Raw genomic sequence first — 13,018 nt, 5'->3', positions numbered from 1 at the left:
CAATATCTTTAAAAAGAGTTGTGGACTTCTTCTGTTATGTCAACTTATTTGTACATCTGAATTTGCCGATAAATTAAGCTCTTTAAAAGTTTCTCTCTATCGACTACAGTTTTTGCCAAGAACGGATAAAAAAAAAGAAGTTTAATTAAAAGGCAATGACTCATCAGGTGCAAATAAGCTCACCCCCGGTTTTGTGGTGGGGTTCGTATTGCTCTGTCTTTAATCTATATGTTGTGATTTGTGTACAGTTGTTTGGCTTTTCGTCGTTTTTATGCATTCTGTCATTTTTGTATTCTTGTCTTTTCTTTTTTCTTTTTGTTGCGTTTCATTTTGATCTGATGAGTTTAGCCGTTTCCTACTGATTTTTACAATTTATTCTTATGTTGTGCTATTTCACCACTGCTCCAAGAAAGTGAGGGTTGAGCGTTCAACAACATGTTTATGAAAGGAAAAAACATTACAGATATATTCCCGAGTAAGTACTAAGTAGATTATTATACTTTTGATCATTTGAAAGGTCTAATAAGAACTCACGGGGTCACAGGGGTTTCATATTGGTCATATGTTTAATTTTAAATTTGATAATTGAATAAAAGTTACCAGTTTAAGCCATACTCTTTCTAATCAAATCAAAATAAACAATATTTTTGATCAACATATTAAAACATGCAATCTTATTAATGTCATACAAGAATATTTCGAAACATTTTTGTTAGGCGGTGCCATATTTTGTCTCTTCTGTTACCATGTTTAAATGGAATTATCGGCTATATAGAAAAGGTCTCGATAAAATAGATGTTTTTTACAGGAGTAAACGCTATATATTTTCATTCTGTGTACTGATAGATTGTTTATCAATTTTCCATGTTGTACCGAAAAATACATATAAAAAAGGTGTTCAAAGGTCATAGAAAAAGACCACAAGAAACATTAATATTAGTCTAAGATAGCAATTCATAATGTTCAGTATGTTTGTCTCTTTCTTATAAACCCAACATCTCTCTCGAATATTGTTTTATCTTTGTCTTTATGGTTTTTGGTAACAGGAACATATGTTGATGATATATCACAATAGCCAGTCCTATCCTGTTGGATAAAATTGCAAAGATAAAGACGTTGTAACCTTTAAATCAGTTCAAATAACCAAACATTTCATAATGTGTAAAAACATATGTAATTATATACTTTTTTGAAAACATTATAGTAAAATATAGTCCTGTAAAAAGTAGGAACACAAATTAACATTGAGACATATGAATGATTATTCCTTCAATGCTAAATAATGTTCAGCGTGCTTGAATTCTGGTGCTTGTCTAATGACTCCAAAATCGGAAACTGTCGCATCATGATATTTTATAACAATTCTGAAAGAAAAGAAAACTTATTCACAAAACAAATAAACTGATAATTAGTTTATTTTATTATGAACATGTCTACTGAGAGACTTATGCTAATATGTATGACAGGTTAAAATTTTTAAACAAAGAACACATAAACATGTATAAACTCAGAGAGCTTCTTTGCCCGTACGAAGAAAATACATGAAGCATTTTTAAATCCGGCTCGTTATTCGGATGTTTTAGCATATTTGGAAACTGGGAACTAATATACTTTTCAGTTTAAGTTTTGATCCCGTAGATTTCCTGACATTCATCTAACATTGTGTGTTTGCACTTATTAATCGGGTGGGTTTCTCTGGCTAAATTTAGCAAAGTTTAATTAGTGAAAAGACCACTTTCGAGTTCGTTGCATTTCCGTCAATTTCCATGAACATCAATCCTGCGTTTAGGGGCATCGTCACTTCCTTCCTATGTTGAGCGAGCGGTTAAAAAATATGATGCTACATTGCACGAATCATTCGGCAAATCAAATTCTTATAATTGATAATCAACACTGCTGTCATTAGGGAATTGTGATGAAGTACCTTCGGAACAAAAACATTTCTAGTTTATCCTGCACAATGACGACAACGAAGACGCTTGGTGAACTTTAACAGTGCATGGATACAGGTGATCCCCTCTATCTGGTAAATGGCGTCTTTAAAGGCGCACATTATTGACGAACTTGTACGGTGAAGGACATAACTCGAAAGTGACCTATTGCCTTGTAATGCTTACTAATTGTGAAAGAGAAATTCTATATATATATATAAATATTTGAATAAACCCTGATTTGAGATATACGATAATAAGACATCAACCCAACAACAAAAATTACCGAAATCAATAAAATAAAACAGTAATCACCTTTTGATGCTAATAATAAGATTGTTAAGAATATATATCAATGAAACTAACTTCTGTATGTATAATATTTAGTTATATTTTGTGTTTTTATTTTATATTGTACAGTTTTAAAATGAAATTATGAAATATTACCTATTAGTTGGCATACTCAATAATGAAGCGAAAAATGGAATAAAGACTTTTGTGTAATCATCGTTGACTTTTTCATTAAACCTGTTCACTGATTCTATATCTACAAACATCATTGGTGTTTTCTTTCCATTATTAATCATCCTGTTTCCTGTTGATACATTTATATACACCAACTGAAAGGGAAAGTACACAAACGTATGCTTTGCGACCAATTTAAATTAAATTCAGTGTTTTCATTTTGATAATTAGTACAATATCAAAATGAGTACAATATGGGCATTGAGAAGACCACATAATGTTAGATCATGTTAGATATTGTACAATTTTCAAGCATAATGTAAGTCCTATGAAAATTAAGCTTTCAATTGTTTATTGATTTCTGGTAAAGTTGAAGTCATCCCTTCGTAAATTTTACGAGCCCCATTATGGGTTGGTTGACTGTTATGGAATATCTGTGTCACAGATAGCAATGGATATGGTTCACTTGTTGTAGCCAATAGCCGTCATCTTTTTTCTCGATGGTACATCACAAAATAAGAATTAACGTCGAATTCGCGCCTTCATAAGTAACACGAAGGCGCCAAATGTGACGCAGAATATATTTACGCCTCCGGAGCACATGAGATCAACTCCGGTTTTTGGTTGTGTTTGTTTTATTCTGTTTTAATTTTTATACAGTGTTTTCTTAACTTTTATTTATATTTTTGACAGTCTCCGTTTTGCTATGATTGTTTCGGTCTTTCTTCGGCTAATGAGTTTTGATTCTTCGTTTGGGTATCATTTGCCTATTTTTTTGTTGTTGTTATAGAAGATAAAAAAATTTATTGCTGATATCAAGATTCAAGCGTTTGTGTTTGAAAAATAACAAACATATACATGCATATATAAAAAAGAAGATGTGGTATGATTGCCAATGAGACAACTCTTCACAAGAGACCAAATAACACAGAAATTAACAACTATTACTCACCGTACGGCCTTCAATAATGAACAAAGCCCATACCGCATAGTCAGCTATAAAAAGCCCCGAAATGACAAATGTCCGGGTCAAGGTTTCAAACTTAAGTATGCTTTACAAAATTTTGTTGGTTATTTTTTTCTCTTTTAGTCATAGTGTTGTTCGACTGAAACATTAAATTAAACGTCTCATCATTGTTCCTACCTCTAACGGATATTCAAGAACCTCACTTAATTTCTGTGCTACTTTGTCTTCAAAGCCATCTTGTAAATCTGTATCTTTCAAGCTCGTATTAATAAATATTCTAGGCATTCTGTGAGGAATAATCTGATTATCTATACTAACATTTATTTACCTCTAACGGATATTCAAGAACCTCACTAATTTTCTGTGCTACTTTGTCTTCAAAGTCATCTTGTAAATCTGCATCTTGCAAGCTCGTATGAATAAATATTCTAGGCATTCTGTAAAGACTAGAACAGTAGAACTCCAACTGAATGAATAACCATAAAGAATCATTCAATATTTTCTACCCTATTGTTTTAATTTGTTTTTAGCGGAAAGAAAATGCTGTCGACGCAAATGAAGTTTGAAAATTATGAATGAGTGATTGTATTTGTAACATTTATCATTTGTTTGGTATTGATTATAAGTGAATTTGAAATAAAAATATAATTTTGCGTATCCAATTTTTTGATTTACTGTTACAAATTAAACGTCAACGTTCAAACTCTTCTTCATTTTCTGAAAAGTTATAGCTATACCATTATTTGAAAATGCTATAATTTGACCCAAATTTAAGGTTGAAAAATAATATAAATTTACCTGATGGGTGTTTAAATCAAACTAATTTTGCCGTATAACAAAATAAATTATCTTTATTTGTAAACATATCTCAAGGTTTCGAACATCCTATCATGTTTACTTAATTACTTTCAATGTGATTAAATTTTAGATAATTTCTCTCAAAGTTGTATATATCTAACTTGAACTTGGTCATTTATTTGAGGCAAAGTTAGCTATGAACTAAATACACAGCCAATCAGCTTTATTCATTAATCTATATCGTATTCCAATAATCATGTACTGCCCTACAGGTATTAAGATAGATCACCACGCTTCAAAGATTTCTACAATCCACCTCTTAGATTTATAAGATGATTACGAAATATATGTAAAATGATAACCAGATTGTCTCGTCAGATGGTATTCGGGCAACGATGAACTAATCTTAATTTGATAAGCCGTACTATTTTATTGATGTCTAATTTCGCCTTTCAAATGTTTTAATTTGAGCACCACTGATGAGTCGTATGTAAGCCAAATGCGTATGGTATTCTGACATTAGTGTTTGAGTCTTATATGTAGAAAGTTCTTTGCGTTGAGAGATGCTTATGAGTAACTAAGAAGAAAAGATTGTTAGTTAAACTGTTTATATGTCTTGTGACAGAGTGACTGACAAATCTTGGACTAAAATGTTTTCTCCAGAAATCTTAAAACGTGATGGGAATTTTAAAAAAAGGCAAACAGTGACAATGGTTTTATGTATGCAGAAGTTAGTCCTATAGATTGGACGTTTCACTTCCCATGTAGACCGGTATCTTAAAAAAAGACTTGCAATGCTGGTTGGCTTTACGAAATGACAGAACCTGATCACAATCAGTTCAACGATGACAGACACAACGTTCAGATTTGGGATGACGGCATTTTATTTTAGCGAAGAATGTATTTGTGACATGCCGTACGACATATGTACAGACGCACTTAGCTGGGTTGTGGACGAGTAGACAGGAAGCTATGACACTAACATCATGTCTCAGAATATTGATCATGCTGATACTAAACACCTAACGGGAGGGATTGTGCCTGATTTTCTTATCATGAAGACATAATCTTTCAATCAGTTTAATTGAGGTCTGGAGATGGCATATCATTAACTGCTAGTAGTCCTTTGTTAATTTATGTATCATTGTCATTATGCTTAGTTTCTTTTGTTACTTATTCTGACATCGGACTCGGACTTCTTTTAAATTGAGTTCTACTGTGCGTATTGCTGTGTGTTTGTTTTTTCTACATTGGCTAGAGGTATAGGGGGAGGGTTGAGATCTCACAAAACATGTTTAACCCCGCCGCATTTTTGCGCCCAAATCAGGAGCCTCTGGCCTTTGTTAGTCTGTTACGATTTTTAATTTTAGTTCATTCATATGTTTTGAAGTTTAGTATGACGTCCATTATCACTGAACTAGTACACATTTTTGTTTAGGGGCCAGCTGAAGCAGTCCTCTTGGTGCGGGATTTTCTGGCTGTGTTGAAGACCCAATTGGTGGCCTTCAACTGTATTCTGCTCTTTGGTTGGGTTGTTGTCTCTTTGACACATTCCCCATTTCCATTCTCAGTTTTATCACATAAACATAAGATTAAAGTCAACAAAATTCATCATTAATCAGGGAGAACTTCTTCTTTATGGATTTTCTAGGAGTAAATAACCACACAATTAAGTTTGAACAAAAAAATATATCCTTTTTTGCATTCCAAATCTGTCATCACCCGAAATAAATTGTCGAAAAAAAAACAAATTTACATCAGTCCACAAAAATTGGGTCCTATGAACATAAGATGGTCCTCAGTACCAGACATAATTTGAAGGTTAACCTACTGAAAAGAGAATATTATTATTCGAGATGATGGACATTTAGGTGTAGCTGTTTCAGGGTTTCTTTTCTTTATTCAGATATAGAACTTGCAACTCGTTTTGTTTTAAATTTCAAGAAAATATCTAAATCTAAACGTCAGAAGTCAAGAAAGTTAAATTATTGACGAAAGGCAATAGAAACATGTCTTCGCAATGTGGAGTCTTTCTCCTCTATATCAGGAATTCAATGCTTTTTTGCGGAGAAAGTGGCTTTTTTAATTTTTTTTCGAAGAAGGCAAGGTCCGGACAACTTTTGCACTTTGGGACAAGTTACATCCCAGGACAAATTACATCCATGATGATATTCCTACATAAGTCCCAAGCAAGCCAATGAAGAGAAATTTGATAACGACTTCAAAACCGGAATCAATTTGTCGGATTTTGCAAAGGAGAATTGTGTTATTTTACTGAGATCCAACATATTAAAATAAGGTATCTGTGATAAGGTCATCGTGTTTGGAAAGAAGAACAGTAATATAAGTGCAGTTCACAATAATTCTTAAACGGAATGTGAGAGTTCCAGATACAAAGGCAAGGGTTAGGGGTTATCCATACAATAGATATGCAGAATAATTTACAACCAATGTTTGCCATTTTGAGTATGACTCACACTTTAAAGGGGAGCGCTAACACAAACGGTGGACAAGGAGAGATACTTTTTAATCCGGTCGTGGTCATGGTAAATTGACCTCATTATTTGAGTTGGTCGCACACAATGAATATGAACCTAATTTATAGAATCGGAAGGACGTTTGGTAGATAAATATCTGAGTTTTGAATGGAAAAGGGAAATTCATTGTTCGGCATTTATTGTCGATACCATTGATTAGAGATTGAAGTAAATTTCTCTGCGAAACAGTAGTTGCCGATTCCAATGGTATAGAAAAGGACCAAACCTTTCAGATCAGTTAGCGCTATATCAATTCTAGAAAAGGTCGAAAATAGATATTCACCTACAATATAAAAAACGAGGATGTGCAGTACTTCGTAGGTTTTCGTCAGATGACTAATAACAAACCAGGAACTTGGCTTGACAGAGGATTGATATAAAGCTAGTGATACACTAGTAACCATCTTAACCTTGCTATAAGTGTGAGATTTTAAGTTTACTGGACTGAGAAGATGTATAATAGAATAACAGTTCTGTAATTATGCTAAAATGGTTATTTGCAAGTATTGCATGAACCCTTTATTTATTATCTTTATATGTTATCCATTATGGTTATGTGTGATACACATATACGACCTCATATTGAACGAAATCTTCATCATTACGTCACAGGTGTTCCAAGAATAAATGCTACCAAGAACGAGCTTTTGAGTACATTAAAACCAGGAAAAAGGCAGACGCCAAAATATATCAGGCATACAAAATAAAATACAAAAGCTTCGAAAATGAGACGGCATCACCACACAAGAAAAGACCAACAGACCTTAAAGTTCGCACAAATGTATATAACCTTATGGAGAAAGAAAAAGAATGATATATACCGAGTCTTTAAGATGTTCGACTAAACATCTTTCTATAGTTCTTACCACCATTCTGTCTAATGGAAAACCAGACTTTAGAAATATTGTGATGCCTTTTCAATTGGATTTAAAACCGTTGATTTTTTCTTCCCTTTACACTTCTATTCTCCATGCTCTATTAGGAGATCGACTATAACATTTCATTAAACAGAGCTTTTCTACAAAAATGGTAAGCGTCGATACAATTTCCTGTTTTGGGCTATGCAAAACCTCTCTTTGTTAAGAACCGCACTAATTCCCACAACAAATACACAGAAGATGATATCATCAAAATGCTGCACTTTTTGATCAACAACTTAGTTGTTGAGATTGGTGGATTGCTATTTCAGCAGGCAGTTGGGTGTCCGGTTGGTACTAATTGTGCACCATTACTGTCAGATTTGTTCTTGTAGTTATAAGAAGCATATTTCATAAAGAAGACAAAAAGAAAGAGCATCTTGAAAAGATCTTTAATTTTGCGTTCAGATATATTGATGATGTCCTGTCACTCAATAACAAAATGTTCAATGAATTTGATTTTTAGGATACAACCGGAAGTAAAAGGTCTGCCTCATATCTTGATTTCTTCCTTGATATTAGCACGGATGGGCGACTTCAAACTAGAATCTATGACAAATTTGATGACATCAACTTTCCAATTGTTACTTTTAATTTCTTAGCAGTAACATACTCTCTGCTCCGTCGTACATATATCAATTAATGCGTTACATCAAAAATTGGTTGACCTACACTATGAGTCATTGTCTCAACTCACATGTTTTCGCTGTCAGTTTTAGATGTTTAGATACCATCATAGTCATCTGATCTGTAATTTTACCAATTGTGTCCTATTCAGGATGGTGACATTTTAACTGAGTGTCGATTTGCAAGGCGAGTGATGCATGCATAGATAAGCTTGCTCTGTTGACGCACCCGGTACCGCTCCTTTTGGAATTCGTGTGATTCCATCAGTTTCTATGTTGTACCTTGATTTTTCTCTATCTAATTGATTTACGAGATTTGATTATCGGTAAACTACTTCCTCTTTGTTTTATGCAATATTTTAAACTCTAAATTGCCCTTACGTTCACCATAGGTCGAATTCTTAACATAAACGCTCAAAGATCAACAACAAATTTCCTAAATGACAATGAAACATCATGAAGATAAACGAAAACCACTGACGATTTGTTTTTACTTTGGACAGGCAAATGAACATATGGCGGAAAAATGGTTTTGTGTGTACTCATTCATTAATATTGATATTATTGAATTGCTTATGAAATCAAAAGAAATCGCGAATAAAAAGATCCATGTACGAAGGGATTTATTTACAAATTGTCCTCCTGTTTAGGTATTGAATATTGTTTGTTACAACTTACAAAGTCTGAAAAGGAATGTATCATTTTTGTGTAGTCATTAGTGTACTAATCGGGTATTCGCTGGTTTGACCGAGCGATACTCGTGTACTCGCTCGGAAAATATCTACAAAATGGACACAACTATACCCAGATTACGTTTAGTGGGTCGTTGTCTAATGGACGTAAATCCCTCTACATTATTATTTGGGACTAGATAATAGTCTTAAGAAATGTATACCTTTATATATCAATAGCTCATTTACTAACTGTATTAATTAAGGAAACAATTAATAATGTAATCAATAAGTTAATAAACACTTAGAGAAAAATGATTCCAAAATCAAAGCTATTCAATCAACAGTATTTGTTAATTGTAAAGAAACCACACAGACAAACTACTCACTGGGGGCAGCTGAGGGTTCAACGTTTGTTATTATCAGAGTCGGGTTCGCAACTTTATGACAAACATTACTCCAGACGAAAATATTTGCTCTGACTGGACCGATGCAATGGAATAGCTAAGACGTTTAGAAAAAAATGTAAAACTAGGAAAGCTTCTCTCGTGTATATCCCACTTCTTTTATGGGTCGATATATATGACAATTTAACATAATCATACGAAATGAAACATATCTTAAGCTGCTGATTGAACTGTTATTACAATTTAATATTCCGAGGGGCATTCACAAGAAAATCAATTTTATATGAAAAATAATGTTCTAACAGGAAATCGATTACTCGAGTATCATTTTGGTATTCCATACTCGGAAGGACCGATCGAAACTCGAGTACTCGAGTACTCGTTTAAATCCTTACTTTTTATTATTATTTTATTGTCATGCATAAAAGTCGTGGCTGTATTACTACACAGTTTTTCCATGTGGTGATATTCAATCATTAATGCCGGTATTAATTTGAATTGATTTTTTAAGCTGGTAGAGCGGTTCCAACTAAAATAATTTACATTTTCGGATGTAGCATTGATTTTAGTTTTGTGTTTCTATCGTTTAACATAATAACGCTTTGTGGCTTACGGATTCTTAGGGCAGCAAACTTTTAATGAAAAAATCCACTAGAGCATACAAGCTTATTCATGATTTATTTCCTCATCATTTCAAAATGCGCAAAACAAAACATCAAAATGTTTCAGTACGCAATTGAAGTTTTCTATAAAAACGCATATTTGTTGAAACATTTCTGCTTTAGTGAAGAATAAAATTCAGCATGTTTGAATTCTGGTGCCTCTCTAACCATCCCAAAATCTGTTGGACATACATTAATATACTTTATTACTACTCTGTAAAGAAAAGAAATTAGTTTAATGTTATTTGAAATTAACATTGATATCTACCTTTATTAACGTTATATATTGTAATGTTATTCGCGATCTTCACATGGAATATGGGCTAATATTCCCTATCAGGGTTTTATATCCCAAGAACAATCAGGCAAAGTGGATATATGGCACTGACAGGGAATTTGAGCCGATATCCCTTTGAAGCCAAAATAACAAATATACTATACTGATTTCAACACTAATTACTAGTTTGATCTTCGCTTTTTCTTCAAAAGGGATATTAGCTCATATACTCTGTTAAGGTAACCAATGAAATTGCAGAATATGCCATCCCAGTATAATATACTTTTGATCCATTGATCTTTCTTAATGATGATTTCTAATCTCACGCTACTTAAGTGAAATGGGATTTTCCTAGTGGTGTAATAAGAGCATGCAAAAGCGTCATAATCCATACATCATTAACGATGTCTCGGAAAATTGCACTTAACAAATTATTTATGCTTTTTGCCGGAGGACACATATGTCCATATCTTTTATTTAGAATAAGCACCTGTTCATTAATGTATCTCTTTCAAATAGAGCACATACTATTATATAGTGTAATCTTTTTTCTTTAATGGGTCAATAATCTACCGTCATCATTGGATGACATCATAATGTTATGTCTCATAACGTCGTAATTAGGCATTGTGACATCACAGACGTCAAGCTGCTGTATTTCCCGGCAAACGAAATGTTACCACATTAAATTATTGGAAGCAAAAGTGTGAAGTGCACACGACAACATTTCTGGAATATCCATCTTCACTTGGTTTTTACTTACATAAGCAAATGTACGGGGGTCACATGTGGAGGAAGATCTGCTTACCTTTCCGGAGCACATGAGATCAGCCCCGGTATTTTGGTGGGTTTCATTTTGCTCAGTCTTAAGTCTTCTACATTGTATGTTGTGTTGTTTTTTGTGTTGTGCAGTCTATTGTTTGATTTTTGCCATGACATTGTCAGTTTGTTTTCGACTTTCGAGTTTGAATATCCCTTTGGTATAGTTGATTCCTCAAATGGTAGTCTCGAGCGTATCTGAAAAAGAGATAGTTCGCCTCTATTTTTTAGATACGCTCAAGACTACCATTTGAGGAATCAAATACATACAAATTTTGCAACATTAAAACTAAAAGAGCCTCAACAAAAAAGCAAACATCATCATAGGCCAACCTCTCAAAAGACAATCTCATAATTCATAAACTGAAATTTACCATCAATTTGAATCATTGTGATAATTTCGACATATCTTATTGTCAAAACAAGAAACATGAGAACGGACGAGACACGAGTATAACACTAACGGGGTCTTCTCCAATCGCAAACAAAACAATCATTATCCAAGAATATAGATGTCAAATACGTGTATGAAATCAAAGGAATGAAACGAATAGCACATCAAACAGACTACCACCAGAAGCTGTACAATAACAATTATATAATTCATCTTTGGAAAGTCAAATACACAAAAAGAATGAAAGTGTATCGCATTTCTTTGAAAAAGTAAACATATTAATGAGCATGCAATATAATATTTGATACATTAATTTATTGCAATGAGAGGAATAAAAATCAAAATATTACCTGTTGTGTGGAAGATCTAGGAGTGAAGCAAAATATGGTATAAAGATTATGCTGAAATCATCGTAGACTTTTTCTTTAAAAATGGATAATATGTAAACAAATATCATTGGCGTTTTTCTTCCATTGTTCAACATTCTATTTCCAGTGGAGACTAATACATAAATCAACTGAAACAAATATTCCCATAGGAAAAGGATTTATATTATCTAATATTCAATATTTAACACAAACAAGAATGTCTGGTCAAGAATAGACCACAAAGTATACTTCCAATTGGTACTAAATTGAACACCGAACACAGTTTGTAAATTATATGCATTTGTTATTTAGAAAAAAAATATCAAACTTTAACACGCCTACAAGGTATGTGTTTAAAAAAGACATTTACCAATCCGCTATTGTTTGATACATAATCACTGGATATGACGCATACATGTTTTTTTTTAACAAGAGTTATATGGCAGACGTCACTAATGGACGAGGAATAACGATCACTTCGGCACGTTTCATCCCAGAACTTTGATAGGGTTGGTGTTTGTGGATCTTAAGTTTCATTATAATGTTTTGTACACTGTTGTTTGACTGTTCGTCTTTTTCTTTCTTTTTGTCATGATGTTGTTTGTTTTTCTTTGACTTGTGGTTTTTAACTGCCTCCTTGGTACATTCTCCATTTTTATATTTTATTTTCTTATACAATTTCCTACCTCTAATGGTGCCTTTAGAACTTCACTGGCTATTTCTGCGATTTTTTCCTCAAATCATCTGGTAAGTCTACTTCTTTTATGTTAGTACGGACTGTTATTCCAGGCATTATGTTAAAGCTACAGGTAATAATTGAGTCTGGATTTCAGATCTTATAAAATCGCTAAAGAAAAAAAATAAGGCCTGATAATCAGATTTGGTTGATTGATTGTGTGGTCACGTCTAATAGTAAATATAAAATTTATGTAAGGGTAATACACTGTTTCTGCTGTATAGCTATGTCTTTCTTTATGAAAGACCAAAAATGAAAGTTCGGGAAACATAGATGTACCTTACCCGAGTAAAATTAATGTAAATGAGTATGATAATTCCACACACATATTTTTGGGGGCAATTGTCGATGAAGTCCAAATATCGCGCAACCGTTAAAAAGAGAGAGAAGACACCAACGTGCAAGCGAAAATCATCAGTCCTATAAAAAAGTGCGAAAAAAAA

At 33.1% G+C, this 13,018-nt stretch overlaps 1 pseudogene; it reads right to left on the bottom strand.

Annotated features, from left to right (window-relative positions):
• Window positions 1–10,065: 10,065 nt before the first annotated feature.
• Window positions 10,066–12,632, bottom strand: LOC127706589 (uncharacterized; annotated as a pseudogene).
• Between the last annotated feature and the right edge of the window lie 386 nt (window positions 12,633–13,018).

This window comes from Mytilus californianus, unplaced genomic scaffold, assembly GCF_021869535.1.
Source record: "Mytilus californianus isolate M0D057914Y unplaced genomic scaffold, xbMytCali1.0.p SCAF_6, whole genome shotgun sequence".
Taxonomy (NCBI): Eukaryota; Metazoa; Mollusca; class Bivalvia; order Mytilida; family Mytilidae; genus Mytilus; species Mytilus californianus.
Note: the sequence above shows the minus strand (reverse complement) of the source record. Positions and strands in the feature narration are given on the sequence as shown.